The sequence below is a fragment of the Orcinus orca genome, chromosome 2 (genome assembly GCF_937001465.1).
Source record: "Orcinus orca chromosome 2, mOrcOrc1.1, whole genome shotgun sequence".
Lineage (NCBI taxonomy): Eukaryota > Metazoa > Chordata > Mammalia > Artiodactyla > Delphinidae > Orcinus > Orcinus orca.
Window position 1 is genome coordinate 89,818,807 of NC_064560.1, and position 18,882 is coordinate 89,837,688.

Consider the following 18,882-nt stretch of genomic DNA (forward strand, 5'->3'; position numbering starts at 1 on the left):
TACTATGAACATGGGTGTACAAATATCTTTTTGAGACCCTGTTTTCATTTCTTTTGGACATAAATCCCAAAATGGAATTGCTGGATCATATGGAAAGTCCATTTTTAAGTTTTTCAGGAATCTCCATACTGTTTTCCACAGAGATTGTAACATATTAACAACCTCACCAAAAGTGCACAGGGTTCTAATTTCTCCACATCCTCGCCAACACTTGTGATTTTTTATTTTATTTTTTTAAATAAAACCATCCTAATGTGTGTGAGCATCTCATTGTAGTTTTGATTTGCATTTCCCTAATGATTAGTGATGTTGGGCATCTTTTCATGTGCTTATTGGCTATTTGTATATCTTCTTTGAAGAAATGTTTATTCAAGTCCCTTGCCCATCTTTGGCTTCTTTTTTTTTTTTAAGCTGGGCTGTGCTGGCATGCAGGATTCTAATTACCCAACCAGGGATCAGACCCACACCCCCTGCAGTGGAAGCCAGCGCAGAGCCTTAGCCACCAGGGACCACCAGGAAGTCCCCCATTTTCCAATTTTTTTTTTTTTATTGTTGAGTTTTAGGAGTTCTCTATATATTCTGGATTTTAATCCCTTATCAGATATATGATTTGCAAATATTTTCTCCTATTCACCTCAGTCTACTGTCTTGTAAACTCATTTTCCATGTCTTAATCCAAAGACTCCACAATTTTTTAAATTTCCAAGCATAAAAACCAATTTCTAAAATTTCCTTGTTATTGAAGTAACCTGTTATACCAAGAGTATGCTTTTGCCTCGTATTGAGTGCTACCTTCCTCTCTTTTAGTGGCTGCAATGTATTAACTCTGATTCCATCCCTGCATACTTCCTATAAACCAGTAGCTGATTCCACAGCTTGACAAAAGTAGGGTTTGATTTTTCAGCAAGAATACTTTTATGGTAGAGGTGTGAACTTTCATCAGGAAATATATGTCTGGTAGTCTCTTTTTTTTTTTTTTCCTGTTAGGATTAATCTGTATGTTCAGGTGTTGTCAGCCTGATCTAGTCATTATAAAGTTCTGCATTAGCAATCCATCAAATGGTTTTAGAAACCACTGATAATTCTTTCATGAGGGGGGCTGCAAAATGGTGATATTATAATTCTAGCAGCCTTTCTTAATGTAGTAGCTGAAATATTTCTGTTAAAGAAAATCTTGCCCATAGCAGCTATTTGGTTATCCCTATACAGTTTGTACAGGAAAGCCAGAATTAATGCTTGAATCTTTCCTTTACCAATTTTTGAAATAATGAATTGACTCCCTAATAAACTCCAAAAATCAACAATGACTTTTTAAAAGTAACATCTGAATTCATTAATTTTAAACATACTTGATGTGTTTCAATCCACCACAGTTACTACTTTTTCTTTTTTTTTTTTAACATCTTTATTGGAGTATAATTGCTTTACAATGGTGTGTTAGTTTCTGCTTTATAACAAAGTGAATCAGTTATACATATGTTCCCCTATCTCTTCCCTCTTGCGTCTCCCTCCCTCCCACCCTCCCTATCCCACCCCTCTAGGTGGTCACAAAGCACCGAGCTGATCTCCCTGTGCTATGTGGCTGCTTCCCACTAGCTATCTATTTTTCGTTTGGTAGTGTATATATGTCCATGCCACTCTCTCACTTTGTCACAGCTTCCCCTTCCCCTTCCCCATATCCTCAAGTCCATTCTCTAGTAGGTCTGTGTCTTTATTCCCATCTTACCCCTAGGTTCTTCATGACCTTTTTTTTTTCTTAGATTCCATATATATGTGTTAGCATACGGTATTTGTTTTTCTATTTCTGACTTACTTCACTCTGTATGACAGACTCTATGTCCATCCACCTCACTACAACTATCTCAATTTCGTTTCTTTTTATGGATGAGTAATATTCCATTGTATATATGTGCCACATCTTCTTTATCCATTCATCCGATGATGGACACTTAGGTTGCTTCCATGTCCTGGCTATTGTAAATAGAGTTGCAATGAACATTTTGGTACAAGCAGCTCATGCAGCTCAATAACAAAAAAACAAACAACCCAATCCAAAAATGGGCAGAAGACCTAAATAGACATTTCTCCAAAGAAGATATACAGAGTGCCAACAAACACATGAAAGAATGCTCAACATTATTAATCATTAGAGAAATGCAAATCAAAACTACAATGAGATATCATCTCACACCAGTCAGAATGGCCATCATCAAAAAATCTAGAAGCAATAAATGCTGGAGAGGGTGTGGAGAAAAGGGAACACTCTGGCACTGTTGCTGGGAATGTAAATTGATACAGCCACTATGGAGAACAGTATGGAGGTTCCTTAAAAAACTAAAAATAGAACTACCATATGACCCAGCAATCCCACTACTGGGCATATACCCTGAGTTACTACTTCTTGATGCTCAAATTATCCCATCTTTAGCCAGTGCAAATCTCTTCAAGTTGATTCCTAAGTCCTTTTGACACAACCCAAGTAGTTTCTGAGAGTTTTCTTCTAAGAAAAGGTATCCCAGGTTCATCACGTACAGTTTCTACCAAAGACCTGAAACAGCCATTCTTCCAAGAGCTCTAGTTGCTTTCAGTGGGAATATCTAGGTTATTTCTAATAGAAATTTCTTGACATTTCTATATTTCAGGTATATGAACATGCCTCTTTTATGTTTAAGTGCTGGGGTACTATTTTTAGATATTTTAGTGGTGACTAGAGGTGGGTTGAGAAGGAGTCAGATGCCTGTATCCAGACTGCTATCTGAATCAGTTTGGATTAGGTTCTGCTGCTAGTAACAGACACCAGAAACAAACCCTTATATGTTCCACCCATTGATATTTTTCACTTATGCAAAAGAAACCCAGAATTAGGCAGTCTAGAGCTATTATACAGCTACATGGTCAAGGACCTGGGCACTTTCTATCTTTCTACATCACACTACGGCCCAGAAAGTTACTGAAGCTTCAGCCATCATGTCTGTGCTGTAGTCCAGAAAGAAGAGGAAAGACAGAGGGCAAACGGGCACATCTCTCAGTCGAATGTCTTATCCATAACCACTGTAGTAGGTACTCCATAAATATTAAATTGGAATGTGCGTTAGTCACGCAGGAGGTCTGTATCTAGTCAGTTTATAGCCATGTACATTTTCAAACTAACCTAGTCTTCCCATAGTCCAGAGTTTGTGCTGAAAATCATTACCAGCACTCCATGAGTAGGTCAACTCTGCTATCTTCATCTATCTCAAACCTTCAGGAGACATATTTAGGTTAGCAACAACAACAAGAAGTCACATTTGAGTGATAAAGGAAGTTATTCTTTTTTTGAGGGTGTAGGGGAAAGATTACAGGCAAAGGAAATATTTAGAATGTCTTACCATCTGCCAGGTGCTATACATACACTGAGTTACTGAAATCAAACCCTCAGAAGGAGCTCTTGTTATCACTGCCATACAGTTGAGGAAACAGTGCTGAAGAAAATTTAACTCTGCTGAAGAAAAATTGGTAGCAACCACACAATGGGATTTAAACCTAGATTTCTCTGGCTTCCAAGTGTAGGTTCTTTATATCAGACCACAACAGCATATTATCTGGCTCCAAATCACTATTTGTTTTCTCACCAACTAGGTAAGAGCAGAATGAGTTGCCCTTGGTTTCTGCAGACATTTTAAACTACTAGCATTATGCAGCAGCTTCTGAAACTAAAATTTGTTTCTGAAAAGAGCTTCCAACTGTATTCAGCTTAATTCTCTCTAGCACTGAAAGCAATAATATAAAGAACTAGGATAGGAATGTTTTTTAAAGAGCAGAGAGCAGCTTTGCATCCAGAAAAGCTGAACAGCTACAGTGTAGCTAAAATGTTCTTTGAAGTATTATACAGTACTTAACTAAAAAAGCTCTCTGCTTCTTCTAAGCAAGTGTCAAACTAAGCATATGCTATGTAAATATATCAGTTCAGAAAGGAATCCCAGGCTTCTTCAGCTGTGTAAGATTTCTCCCCCCATTAAGAAAGCCAAGAGAAAGAAAACCTAATGATGTGTTTACTCTTCATGGCTCATGCACAGGAGGACTTTACGGCACAAATTGGTAGAACTATCCTAAGAGGTTCTACAGAATAGCTGCTGATAAAAAGTTTTTATCAAGATTGGTGCAATCCTGCAAAACAGGAATGACAGAAGGGGAAAGGTTCATCAAGTTGCTTGCTTACAGTAATTTTAAACAATCATAGGGCATAAAGATAAGAGTCTTGGCCATGCAGAAGAAGCTGTATGTGGAAGAAATCAGTGCCCAAGCTGATTTTCAAATATGAGTAATTACTGGGCTGACTGTTGACACAGAAGTAGTAGAATCCAGTTTTGAGCTACTGCATAAAGCAATGCAGAAAGCATCACATTGGAAAAAATGATTGGAGAACGTGCTAACAGGAATCACGTGAGAACAATCTGTCAGGTTGTTAGACTATATGGTGAAATTCTATTTGCTAGTCAACTTGGTGTTTTTCTAATGTTTACGATAAAAAGAAAAATCTAATATACCAGCCTGCTGACATTGTATAATCTTTTGCAATTAAAAGAAAAAACATGGTAAGGTTAGCGCCCACATTTTAAATTCTCTTAATAAATAACAGAATAGCTGGGCAGGAGACAAGGAAAGGGAGACCTTTATAAAAAGGGAAGGAGAACATACAAACTACTATATATAAAATAAATAAACAACAAAGTCCTACTGTATATCACAGGGAAATATATTCAATATCATGTAATAAACCATAATGGAAAAGAATCTATACATATGTATAAGTGAATCACCTTGCTGTACACCAGAAACACAACACTGTAAATCAACTATACTTCAATTTAAAAGTGGGGGGGCAGGGAAAGCAAGAGACTAGCAGTTTTGTGTCTTATTAATATAATCACATTTGATTCTCATTAACTACAAAGTGAGTATTATCTCCATTTTCCAGAAGGAAACTGTAAGGAGTCAAATGTTGACTCAACCACCATTGCCAGTTGCTTCACTTCTGTGAATCACAGTTTACTCACCAGTAAAATACGACTAGTACTATATACCTCATAGGTACCTCATATGGTGATCTTTAGGACTAAATGAGATAATGTATATACTTAAAAATGTGGAAATGTTAGCCCCATTTTTCTTGCAGAGATGTTACTAATTTGCTCAAAGTCACAAATTAGAAGTTTAATAAGAGATAAAACTGGAGATTGAAACCAGATTAAATGACTAGAACCCAATTTTTAAACTCTTAGTCCAGTGTTTGCCATTACACTACATTTTCATTGTACTCCACTTTGTATTATTTATCTTTCTACTACTACAGCATGCTAAATTAAACAACAAAAAAAGTATGTCCCAAATGTCACATACTACCCTCCAAATTTTCATTGAAAATAGTCAACAAGTTTCTTCATTCCCAATTGCTAATAGAGGGCTCATATTTTAGATTATTTAAGACTAAGGAATCCATGAACTAGTCACTCAACAGAATGCCATGTCCTCAAGATAATGCCATATTAACCCAGATATTCTAAAACTAAAAAGGTTATATACATGAATGTATAGCAGTTTATTCACAATAATCCCAAACTGGAAACAAACCAAATGTTCATCAACTGATGACTGGGCAAATAAACTGTGGTTCATCTATACAATGGAATACAACTCAGCAATAAACTGATACCTGATATCGGCAGCAACGTGGATGAACCTTAAAAGCATTTGCTAAGAGTAAGAAGCCAGACACAAAAGGTTACTTATCCACTTATGATTCAATTTATATGACATTCTGGAAAAAAAAAGTTATAGGGATAAAAGATCAGTAGTGGCAGAAAGGGAATGACTATAAAGGGGCATGAGGGACTTTTGGGGAGTAATGGAAATGTTCTAGATTTTGATTGTTATATATACATGAGTATATACATCTGTCAACTCATCTAACTGTACACTTTAAAAGGGGTGCATTTTAGGGACTTCCCTGGTGGTTCAGTGGGTAAGACTCTGTGCTCCCAATGCAGGGGGCCCGGGTTCGACCCCTGGTCAGGGAACGAGATCCCACATGCATGCTGCAACTAAGAGTCCGCACACTGGATGCTGCAACTAAGAAGCATGCGGAGCAGCCACAGATAGATAAATAAATAAATAAATAAATAAATAAATATTCAAAAGGGGTGCATTTTATTGTATGTAAATTATATCTCAATAAATCTGACTTTTAAAACAACTTGTAAAATTAGTCAAGAATAAATGCATTGCCATTGGTTTTTTGAGAATAATGTTATGAAAATATAGAAGAAACTAATAAAATAGGTCAAATAAGCAAAAAGAGATAGTATATTTTAGAAAAATTCTGAAATTTTGAGCCTGATAGGCCTAATTTTTTTTTTAACATCTTTATTGGGGTATAATTGCTTTACAATGGTGTGTTAGTTTCTGCTTTATAACAAAGTGAATCAGTTATACATATACATATGTTCCCCTATCTCTTCCCTCTTGCGTCTCCCTCCCTCCCACCCTCCCTATCCCACCCCTCTAGGTGGTCACAAAGCACCGAGCTGATCTCCCTGTGCTATGTGGCTGCTTCCACTAGCTATCTATTTTACATTTGGTAGTGTATATATGTCCATGACTCTCTCTCGCCCTGTCACAGCTCACCCTTCCCCCTCCCCATATCCTCAAGTCCGTTCTCCTGTAGGTCTGCGTCTTTATTCCTGTCTTACCCCTAGGTTCTTCATGACATTTTTTTTTCTTAAATTCCATATATATGTGTTAGCATACGGTATTTGTCTTTTTCTTTCTGACTTACTTCACTCTGTATGACAGACTCTAGGTCTATCCACCTCATTACAAATAGCTCAATTTCGTTTCTTTTTATGGCTGAGTAATATTCCATTGTATATATGTGCCACATCTTCTTTATCCATTCATCCGATGATGGGCACTTAGGTTGTTTCCATCTCCAGGCTATTGTAAATAGAGCTGCAATGAACATTTTGGTACATGACTCTTTTTGAATTTTGGTTTTCTCAGGGTATATGCCCAGTAGTGGGATTGCTGGGTCATATGGTAGTTCTATTTGTAGTTTTTTAAGGAACCTCCATACTGTTCTCCATAGTGGCTGAACCAATTCACATTCCCACCAGCAGTGCAAGAGTGTTCCCTTTTCTCCACACCCTCTCCAGCATTTATTGTTTCTAGATTTTTTGATGATGGCCATTCTGACTGGTGTGAGATGATATCTCATTGTAGTTTTGATTTCCATTTCTCTAATGATTAATGATGTTGAGCATTCTTTCATGTGTTTGTTGGCAGTCTGTATATCTTCTTTGGAGAAATGTCTATTTAGGTCTTCTGCCCATTTTTGGATTGGGTTGTTTGTTTTTTTGTTATTGAGCTGCATGAGCTGCTTGTAAATTTTGGAAATTAATCCTTTGTCAGTTGCTTCATTTGCAAATATTTTCTCCCATTCTGAGGGTTGTCTTTTGGTCTTGTTTATGGTTTCCTTTGCTGTGCAAAAGCTTTGAAGTTTCATTAGGTCCCATTTCTTTATTTTTGTTTTTATTTCCATTACTCTAGGAGGTGGGTCAGAAAGGATCTTGCTGTGATTTATGTCATAGAGTGTCCTGCCTATGTTTTCCTCTAAGAGTTTGATAGTTTCTGGCCTTACATTTAGGTCTTTAATCCATTTTGAGCTTATTTTTGTGTATGGTGTTAGGGAGTGATCTAATCTCATACTTTTACATGTACCTGTCCAGTTTTCCGAGCACCACTTATTGAAGAGGCTGTCCTTTCTCCACTGTACATTCCTGCCACCTTATCAAAGATAAGGTGTCCATATGTGTGTGGGTTTATCTCTGGGCTTTCTATCCTGTTCCATTGATCTATCGTTCTGTTTTTGTGCCAGTACCATACTGTCTTGATTACTGTAGCTTTGTAGTATAGTCTGAAATCAGGGAACCTGATTCCTCCAGCTCCGTTTTTCGTTCTCAAGATTGCTTTGGCTATTCGGGGTCTTTTGTGTTTCCATACAAATTGCGAATTTTTTTGTTCTAGTTCTGTGAAAAATGCCAGTGGTAGTTTGATAGGGATTGTGTTGAATCTATAGATTGCTTTGGGTAGTAGAGTCATGTTCACAATGTTGATTCTTCCAATCCAAGAACATGGTATATCTCTCCATCTATTTGTATCATCTTTAATTTCTTTCATCAGTGTCTTATAATTTTCTGCATATAGGTCTTTTGTCTCCTTAGGTAGGTTTATTCCTAGATATTTTATTCTTTTTCTTGCAATGGTAAATGGGAGTGTTTTCTTGATTTCACTTTCAGATTTGTCATCATTAGTATATAGGAATGCCAGAGATTTCTGTGCATTAATTTTGTATCCTGCTACTTTACCAAATTCATTGATTAGCTCTAGTAGTTTTGTAGTAGCATCTTTAGGATTCTCTATGTATAGTATCATGTCATCTGCAAACAGTGACAGCTTTACTTCTTCTTTTCCAATTTGGATTCCTTTTATTTCCTTTTCTTCTCTGATTGCTGTGGCTAAAACTTCCAAAACTATGTTGAATAAGAGTGGTGAGAGTGGGCAACCTTGTCTTGTTCCTGATCTTAGTGGAAATGCTTTCAGTTTTTCACCATTGAGGATGATATTTGCTCTGGGCTTGTCATATATGGGATAGGCCTAAATTTGAATACTGGTAAGCTAGACAATGCTGGAGTAGTTAGGTAAGCTTTCCAAATCTCAATTTTCTCATCTGTAAAGCTGAGATAATACCTTCTACTTCATAAAGTAGTCATAAGATTAATTGAACAATTTGGTTCCTACCACATAGTAGGCAAACAAAGGAAAATGTCTATGGATGAAGTGGTGTTTCTCTTTTTAGGTCAATAAAGAGTAATCTTCATCTCTCTACCTGTATCAGTCCATTTAATCACCACATATTTGTTAAATATCTATTATATGGTATAGTAACATTTTCTCAAATAAGCAATCTCAAAAAAAGAGAAGTATATGTGTCCCCTGAAAAGAACACCTTCCTCTAAGCTTCTGTAATTTTTATCATCTCAGAAAAGTTGATAAGAACAGCAATCAAGAAACAGTACAGGGCTTCCCTGGTGGTGAGGTGGCTGTGAATCCGCCTGCCAATGCAGGGGACATGGGTTCAAGCCCTGGTCCAGGAAGATCCCACATGCCGCAGAGCAACTAAGCCCGTGCGCCACAACTACTGAGCCTGCGCTCTAGAGCCCGCGAGCCACAACTACTGAAGCCTGCGTGCCACAACTACTGAAGCCCGCGTGCCACAACTACTGAAGCCCACGCACCTAGAGCCCGTGCTCTGCAACTAGAGAAGCCACCGCAACGAGAAACCCACGCACTGCAACGAGGAGTGGCCCCTGTTCTCCAAAACTGGAGAAGGCCCACACGCGCAGCAACGAAGACCCAGTGCAGCTATAAATGAATGAATGAATGAATGAAACAATACAATCTGCCTTTCCACAGAATAATATATGGGTAAGGAACATAAATTTTATCAGCAATAAATGTGAATTAAATAAGATTTAAGCTAAGATTTCCCAGATATACAATTTTCTAAGCAAATAGGAAGGTTACCAAATTAAATTAACTTCAGCACTGTAGGAACTTTCATTTAACTCGTACTTAAGACCCTTCTGCATGCTAAGCAAGGGGTATAGATACACTGTGGGTTTTAAAATTTGAGATGAATGTAAATTACACAGAAATTCCACTTACCTAAATAAATAAGGTGACTGAAGTAGAAATAAAATGTATACAAAATAGAGTTTTTTAATGTGTAGAAATACATTTCTATACATTTACTAAGGGTTGAAACTAAATTTTCAGTGACATTTAAATAAACAGTCTCAGATCTTGGCATTAGAATTATTTACAATGGTGAAACTTGAATTACAAATATTTGGCAAAGATAAAATTATATCTTCTGTTTTTCTTCCCAAATCAAAATCTTTTCCTCCACATATGTAGGTGTATATCGTGTATACTTCATATATATATACACACATTGTTCTTGCAACAAGCCCCATCATATAGCCCATACACTGCTTCATGTTTTTAAAAAATTGCTCCTTTAAAACAGAATTTAAAGTATTATCCCACATCTCATAAGCTTTAGGTTTCAAAATGCAGCAAGTATTGATTAAGGAATAAGAAATTAAGATGACACACAAATCTTCCCGTCTCTATAAAGCCGAAAACAAAGCAGCTATGGCCTCCAAACAATCCAATAGGAATCTGGGTTATAAATCGAGCTTCTCTGTGATGCACATTTATAATAAGGATAGAGAGCATTCTTTTTTGTTAGTGCTAAAACTCCATCTCTGGGAAGCAGAATGAATTTTAAAAGAAGCTTAACATTATACACTAAATTTGAAGACATGGCACCAATGTTTTCCACCTCTTTACTATCGCCTGGAGAAAGGAAGGGGAAGGGTGTTCAAGCAAGTTATTGACGTCTATTTCTTGACTGAAAACTAAATTCTTCTAGCAGTTTCTTGGTGTAAATTTACAGTCTGAATGCAAAAATCAAACAAAGGGACTTTGTTTATAAGCTAAAAACAAACGTTAAGTCCATGAAACTTTTATTTCTCATTCTCCACTTTAGTCATAAGGAGTAACTACAGAGGTCATAGGAATTTGGTGGTTTCAAGATTTTGGGGGGTCATATGGAATCTTTTACATGTTTTTCATATATTTTAGAAATTAAAACTCTTGGAAGTTATAGAGTACCCTAAAGTTAAATATGCCCAACTTGAACATAAGGAACTCCTTTTCTGTAAGGAACCCCTTAAGGTGACTCATCAAATTCTAAGCCAGTATAACTTCCTTCAGCCTTTCCAGGAAAATGAGAAATTACCCTAAAATACCTAAATATGGATATTCTACAATATTTAATAATGCCAAATAAATTATTTCTTTACATTATTAGGAAATTATTACTCATTTGTATATTCTCTGCCTCATTCCTTACTGTCTGCTCCGCCTCCCCAAATAGTACATACTCTACTCAAACAGAAATGCTAACAATTAGTCTATGATTTTAGACTAACCTAAAGCTTTTAACTCTCTCGGGATGAATTTTATATGCCCTCGCTGTTGCATTTATATCAGAAAATAAACTCCTTAAGGAGAGAAACCATGTGTAAATGGATTTTTTCCCCCTCCTGAAGTGCCTAGGACAATACTGGGTTTTTGTTTTGTTTCGTTTTCTTTCCATATGATGGTCTAATTATTCTTGGAATACATTTGAATACATTTCTATGGATATAATTCCCACCCCAAATTCTACTTTGCTAGCCTAAACATGGAGTTATTTTTTCCCTGTAAGGAGAAGTAGCTAGTTTGGGAAGTGCAAAGGATCCCAAGCTCTGCAACAATTAAAAACATTTAGAGAGCAATGCTTCAATTTTTTTTTTTTAATCATTTGAAATCTTTAAGACAAATGGCAGAATAAGATACAAGTACAGCAATTTCTATTTTCACTACAAATAAACCTAGGAGGAAGGAAGGAAAATGGGCACGAGTGTACACATATACACACACACACGCACACACAAAGAGGATTCATGTAGTTACACAAACCCCATTGTACCAAGTAACAAATCAAAATGTTTTCCTGGAAAAACATTTTGTAATATAACATAATATTATGTATTTCATTTAAGGTGCTGTTACTTAGAAGTATCACTGATTATTTAGAATAGAATATTACAGCTGGATCAGTCCAGAGCTGCTAATGACTATATTCAACCATATTCTACCAGACTGATACTATTGTCTGGACTCATCAACATACTAGCTACATACAGGAAGTTGTTCTCTAGCTTAAATAATTAGAAATACGTTATTTTCCTGCAAATAAAAGGGAACTATGATCACTCAGACAATATTCTGTTTTACTCCATCCAAAGGTGTATATGAAAAAATGAAACACATATATATCCTAAATGGGAAAAGCTCATAAGCATATATAAAGATATATATCATAAATCGGTGTTGAATCCTGTCAAATGCTTTTTCTGCATCTACTGAGATGGTCATATGATTTTTGTACTCTATTTTGTTAATGTGTCATTTAGGCCAGTGTTTCCTTATTGATGTTCTGTCTGGTTGAGCTATCTATTGATGTAAGTGGGGTGTTATAGTCCCCTACTATTGCCTTACTGTCAATTTCTCCCTTTTGGTTTGTTAATAATTGCTTTATATATTTTGGTGCTCCTATGTTAGGTGTCTTCTTTATGGATTGTTCCCTTTATCATTATATTATGCCCATCTTTGTCTCCTGTTACCTTTTATGGCTTGAAGTCTATGGTGTCTGATATGAGTATGGCTACATTCCCTTTCTTTTGCCTGCCATTTACTTACAGTATCACCTTCCATCCCTTCACTGTGAACCTGTGTTTGTATTTAGAACTGAGATGAGTCTCCTGGAGGCAGCATCTAGTTGGACCTTGTTTTTGAATCCATTCAGCCAGTCTAGGTCTTTTGATTGGAGCATTTAGTTCATTTACATTTAAAGTAATTGATAGATATATATGTACTTATTGCCATTTTGTAAATTGTTTGGGGGTTGTTTCTGTAGTTCTTTTTGTTCTTTTCTTCTTCTTTTGTTCTCTTCCCTTGTTATTTGATGACTCTCTTTAGTGTTACATTTGGATTCTTTTCTATTTTTTTTTTTGTGTGTGTATCTATCATAGATGTTTGGTGTTTGGTTACCATGAGGTTTATATATAGCTATCTATGTGATTATTTTAGTTGCTACTCTCTTAAATTCAAAGGTATTTAGACAACTCTGCATTTTTTACTCCCCTCCCTGCACAATTATTATTTTTGACATATTTTACATCTCTGTTTTGTGTATCCTTAACAACTTATTGCAGATATACATTTACTACTTTTGTCTTTTAACCTTCCTACTAGCTTTGTATGTGGTTGATTTACTATCTTCACCATGTATTTGCTTTTACTGATAAGCTTTTACCTTTCAACTTTCTAGTTGTGGCCTTTTCTTTTTGCTTAGAGAAGCCCCTTTAACATTTCTTGTAAAGTTGGTTTGGTGGTGCTTTTTTGTCTGTAAAATTTCTGATCTCTCCATTAAATCTGAATGAAAGCCTTCTTGGGTAGAGTATTCTTGGCTGTAGGTTTTTCCCTTTCATCACTTTAAATATATTGTGCCACTCCTTCTGGTATGTAGAGTTTCTGCTGAAAACTCAGCTCATAGCCTTATAGGAGTTCCCTTGTACAAGACTTGTTTTTTCCTTGCTGCTTTTAATATTCTTTCTTTAATTTTTACCATTTAAATTATAATGTGTCTTGGTGTGGTCCTCTTTAGGTTGATCCTGTTTGGATCAACTCTGTGCTTCCTAGGCATGGATGTCTGTTTCCTTTCCCAGGAAGTTTTCAGCTATTATGTCTTTATATTCTCTGCCCCTTTTTCTCTCTCTCTCTTTTTTTTTTTTTTTTTTTGCGGTACGCGGGCCTTTCATTGCTGTGGCCTCTCCTGTTGCGGAGCACAGGCTCCGGACGTGCAGTCTTAGCAGCCATGGCTCACAGGCCCAGCCGCTCCGTGGCATGTGGGATCTTCCCAGACCGGGGCACGAACCTGTGTCCCCTGCACCACCAGGGAAGCCCTCTTTTCTTGTGGGACCCCTATAATGCAAATGTTAGTACATTTGATGTTATTTCAGAGGTCTCTTAAACCCTCCTCATTTCTTTTTATTCTTTTTCTGTTCAGCTTCAGTGATTTCCACTACTCCTTCCAGTTTGCTGACCTGTTCCTCTGCATCATTTAATCTACTGTTGATTCCTTCTAATGTACTTTTTATTTCAGTTATTGTGTTCTTCATCCTCCTCTTTATATCTTCTGTTTGTTAAAAACTTCTAACTCCTCACTCTGTTCGTACATTCTTCTCTTGAGTTTATTGGTCATCTTTATGATTATTTGAATTCTTCACACTGCCTATCTCCACTTCACTTAGTTCTTCTTCTGGGGTTTTATCTTGTTCCTTCATTTGGAACATGTTCCTCTGTTGCCTCATTTTGCCTAACTTTCTGTTTTTATTTCTATGTATCTGGTAGGTTGGTTATGTTTCCTGATCTTGGAGAAGTGGTCTTTTTAGGAGATGTCCTATGCACCCCAGCAGCATACTCCCCTCTGGTCACCAGGGCTATATGCTCTAGGCGTGCCCCCTTTGTGGGCTACATGGGTCCTTCTGTTGTAATGGGCTGACTACTGTGAGCAGTCTGGTATGCATGGCTGGCCCCTGGTCTGGTTGGCTGCCAGGTCCTGCCTTGAACAGAGGCTGCTGGTTGGCAGGGCTAGGTCACAAGGAGGCTGTTTTCCAGGGTGCCTGAGGGTCAGTGCTGGCTCACTGGTAGGCAGAGCCAGGTTCCTGGGAGGGTGGTTGCAGATTCCAGGGTGTCTCCAAGCTCATGCTGGCCTGCTGGTGAGTGAGGCTGGATCTTGGGCCGGTTGGTCCAAGGTATCTCAGAGTTGGTGTCTGACTACTGGGCTGGGTTCTGGGTGTCCCTGGGCTAGTGTCAGCTCATTGGTGAGTGGAGCAGGGCCCTAGGGTTCCCAACACTGGTGTCAGTTTGCTTGTGGGTGGAGCTGTATACTTGAGCTGCTGGCTAAGGGGCCCAAGGTGTCCCAAAACTGGAGTTGGCCTGCTGGTGGGCAGGGCTTGGACCTAGGAGGTCTCTCAGAGTTGGTGCCGGCCTCCTGATGTGCTGGCAGGGTTCTGACAAGGCAGACTATAGGGCAGTGGTCCTGGGGCCAGTGTCAGCCTGCTGGTGGGCAGAGTTGGGGTCCAGGAGATCCCAGGGCTGGTGCCTGCCCACCAGTGGGTGAATCTGGGTCTTGGGGATAGTGCCAGCCCACTGGCCAGCAGAGTTGCGTCCTAGGGTCTCTGGCTGCAGGGCCCAGGGGTCCCAAAGCTGGTGTTGACTGCTGGTGGATAGGGCCAGGTCCTGACACAGCTGGCTATGGGGTCCAGGTGTCCTGAAGCTTGTGTTGGCCTGCTAGTGAGGGGGGCTGGATCCTGGGGCAGCTGGCTGAGGGGGCCAAAGTATCTCAGAGCTGGTGTTGGCCTACTGGTAGATAGGCTGGGTCCTGCCACAGCAGGCTACAGTGGTCCTGGGGCTGGTATCTACCCACTGGTGGGCAGGGCCAGGGCCAAGGGGGTTCTGGGGCTATGCCTGCCCACTGGTGGGCAGAGCTGGGTCCTGGGATCTCTGGCTGCAGGGCTTTGGGGGTTCTGGGTCTACTGCCTGTGCACTGGTCTGTGGGGCCAGGTCCTGGGCCCTGTGGTGTACAGGGCCATGTCAGGGGCAGCTCTGGGCTCAGGGGATTTTAAGGCAGCCTGCCTGCTAGTGGGGGTGGCTGTGCTCAGCTAGTTGCTTGGCTTGAGGTGTCCCAGTACTGGTACCTACAGGCTGGTGAGCAGGGATGGGGCTAGGCCTTGAGCTTAATAAGCTAGAGAGAGGATTACAAAATGGTGCTCATTAGCACCAGTGTCCCTGTGGTAGAACAAGCTTCCAAAAATGGCAGCCACCAGTGTCTATGTCCTTAGGGTGGGCTCCAGCTGCCTCCTCCCTCTGTGGGAAACTCTCCAAGATCAGCACGTGGGTCTGACCCAGGCTCCTTTAAAATTACTTCTGCCTTGGGTCCCGGAGTGTGTGAGATTTTTGTGTACACTCTTTAAGAGTGGAGACTCTACTTCCCACAGCCCTCTGGTCTCCTGAGAGGCCCATGTTGGGATCCCCAGGCCTGGGGTCCTGTATCAGGAAGATGAGCCCTCAGACCATTTGGCTTTGAAGCTCAGTGGGCCTTGCTTTTCTTTTTTTTCTGCCATTTTCTGAGTATTTTTTATGATTCCATTTTCTCTACCACTGACTTATCAGCCATACCTCTTTTTTTCTTCCACTTACATTGTAAATACCACAATATATTGTTATTCTTGACTTAAACAATTATCTTTAAGAAAAAAATTTCTTAAATGAGGGGGAAAAGGCTTTTATATCCACCTACATGTTTACTCTTTACAGTGCCCCTCATTTTTTTCATAGATGTAAATTTCCATTTGATATCATTTTCTTTCTTCCTGAAGAACTACTTTTAACATTTCTTACAGTGCAGGTGTGTTGGTGACAAATTCTCTAAGCTTTGTTTATCCCCAAAAGTCTTTATTTTGCCTTCATTTTGGGAAAATCTTTTTTGTCAGGTACAGAGTTCTAGGTTGAGTGGGGTTTTTTGTTTGTTTTTAAAATTTTTATTTCCAGCACGTTAAGGATGCCACTTCTGGCATGTTTTGTTTCTGACAAGAAGCCTGCAGTAATTTTTATATATTTGCTTGTCTGTTATTTAAGGTGATTCCCCACCCCCAACCCCTGGCCGTTTTTAAGGACTTTTTTCATGATTTTTATCATTAGTTTCAACAATTTTTGTGCCTGGTTCTTCTGCTTAGAGATTTGTGAACTTCTACAATCTTTGGGTTTATAGTTTTCAACAAACTTGGTAAATATTTGCCCATTATTTCTTGAAATAGTCTTTCTGTCTCCCTATCTCCTTCTGAAACTTGTTACGCTTACGTTAAACTGCTTGATATTGTGCCATAGCTCATTGGTACTGTCATTTTTCTTCTCTCCCCCCCCGCCAAGTATTTTTTTCTCTTGGTGCTTCATTTTACATATTGCCATTGCTATGTCTCTGGGTTTTAACTAATTCTGTTCTCCTGCAATCTGCTGTATTTTTCATTTCAGATATTGTATTTTTCATCTCTAGAAGTTCTATTTGGGTTTCTCTTTTAAAAAATAACTTCCATGTCTCTTCTTGGCATGTTCATGTTTCCCTCTACCTTCCTGAACATATGGAGTATACTTATAATTGCTGTTTTAATATACTTGCCTGCTAATTCAATCATATGTGTCATTTCTTTCTCTCTTCTTATTGGTTGATTTTGTCCTAGTTATGGGTCATACTTTCCTGCTTCTTTGCATGTCTGGTAAATTTTTTAGGATACAAGACACTATCTTGTATTGTTGGGTATTGGATATTTTTTTTCAGATTTGTTATGGATATATTTATCTTTTGTGCTTCACTACATGGATATGTAGCAGATTTTTAAAAAGCAGAAAATAGTATTTATAGCAAAAATGAATGAACAAATGAATTTGTGCAATTTATTTATTTACCCTCAACAAATTTTTAAGTGTACAGTACTGTTAACTACAAGCTCAATGTTGTGCAGGTGATCTCTAGAACTTTTTCATCTTTCATAACTGAAATTTATACCCATTGAACAGCAACTCCCCATTTCCTCTTCCCTCCTGCCCCTAGCAACCTCTATTCTACTTTCTGCTTCGATGAGTCTGACTATTTTAGATACCTCACACAAGTGGAATCATGCAGTATTTGTCTTTCTGTGACGGCTTATCTCACTTAGCATAACGTCCTCAAGGTTCTCCCATGTTGCATGACAGAATTCCTTCTTTTTTAAGGCTAATATCCCACTGTATGTATATACCACCATTTTCTTTATTCATTCATCTACTGATGAACATTTGGGTTGCTTCCACCTCTCGGCTATTAAATAATGCTTCAATTAACATAGAAGTGTAAATATCTCTTCAAGATCCTGATTTCAATGATTTTGGATAAATATCCAGAAATGGGACTGCTGCATTACATGGTATGGATTTTTTTGCATTCTTTTAAGTGTTTTTGAGCTTTGTTCTGTGTGTAGTTAAGTTACTTGGATATGGTTTGATCATTTCAAGGCTTACTTTTAAACTTTGTTAGGTAGGGCCAGAGTAGCTTCTAGTCTAGGGCAAATACTCTTACAACTTTACCCAATGCCTGTCTGTTAGAGGTCTTTCCACTCTGGCTGGTAGGGCCCCCTTACTCTCTGTAATCTCTGAGGATTCTTCTTCCTACTCTTTCCAGTGGTTCTTTTCCTGGTGTTTCATAGTTATTTCACATGTATGCACAGATTGATATTTAGCCAAAGACTTGAAGGGGCCCTCTATAGGTCTCTGGAACTCTACATTTCTGCAGGCCTTTCCTTTCCAATATTTTACCCTCAAAATTTTAGCTTCCTTGCCACATAGCTGAACCCCAAACTCAATCCTATGAGACTCCTGGGCTGTTAAGGTTCCCTCTCTCTGCACTGTGGCTTGGAAACACTGTAGGATCACCTCATTTCTCTTCGCTGAGAGATCATTATCCTGGATTGACTTTTACCTAATATCTGAAAAAAGAATAACTAGGAAAGATGAAGTAAAATTGAGAAGTCAGTTCTTACCACTAATAAGTTTCATTTAATTATTATGCCATTGTTTTGCTGCAACTTAAAAAGTTTCACTTCATTTGTAGCTGACTTCACAGGGGCAAGTGTTAATTACTAAACTACCTCATAAAATATAGTTCTTCTAAAGAGTACATTTAACTCAAGCATGACTGAAAAGGATAATCTTCCGTGGAAATGTAAATTTTTCTTTGTCTCTTCTAGTGCTATAAACAACATGAAAACTTTGGCCATCACTCCAAATATACTTTTAATTTTTTAAATATTAAACTTTTAAAATAAGTTTTTAATCACAATGTAATACACATTGATTAATTTTCATAAAGTGAATGTACCCATGTAACCATATCCAGATCAAGAAATATATTATAAGAACACAAGGTTGGTTTAATACTCAGAATTCAAATTAACAGAAAAAAGAGAGAAAAACCATATCATCTCAATAGATTTTATCAAATAGAAGCATTTAATAAGATTTACCCATTCATGAATTTATTAAATGTTTATAGCAAACTATCAGTAGAACAGAACT

The 18,882-nt window shown here is 38.1% G+C and overlaps 1 protein-coding gene across 2 annotated transcripts in view; it reads right to left on the bottom strand.

The window, feature by feature from the left end:
- Positions 1–18,882, bottom strand: part of GLCE (glucuronic acid epimerase) — a 128,769-nt gene that overhangs the window by 23,800 nt on the left and 86,087 nt on the right. Inside the window, exon 2 of one of the 2 annotated variants that reach the window (XM_049706935.1) lies at positions 5,770–5,797. The exons of the other annotated variant lie outside the window; for it this stretch is intronic. The gene's annotated coding sequence lies outside the window, so the exon portion shown is untranslated. The remainder of the gene's footprint in view (positions 1–5,769; positions 5,798–18,882) is intronic. 2 annotated transcript variants of the gene reach the window in all.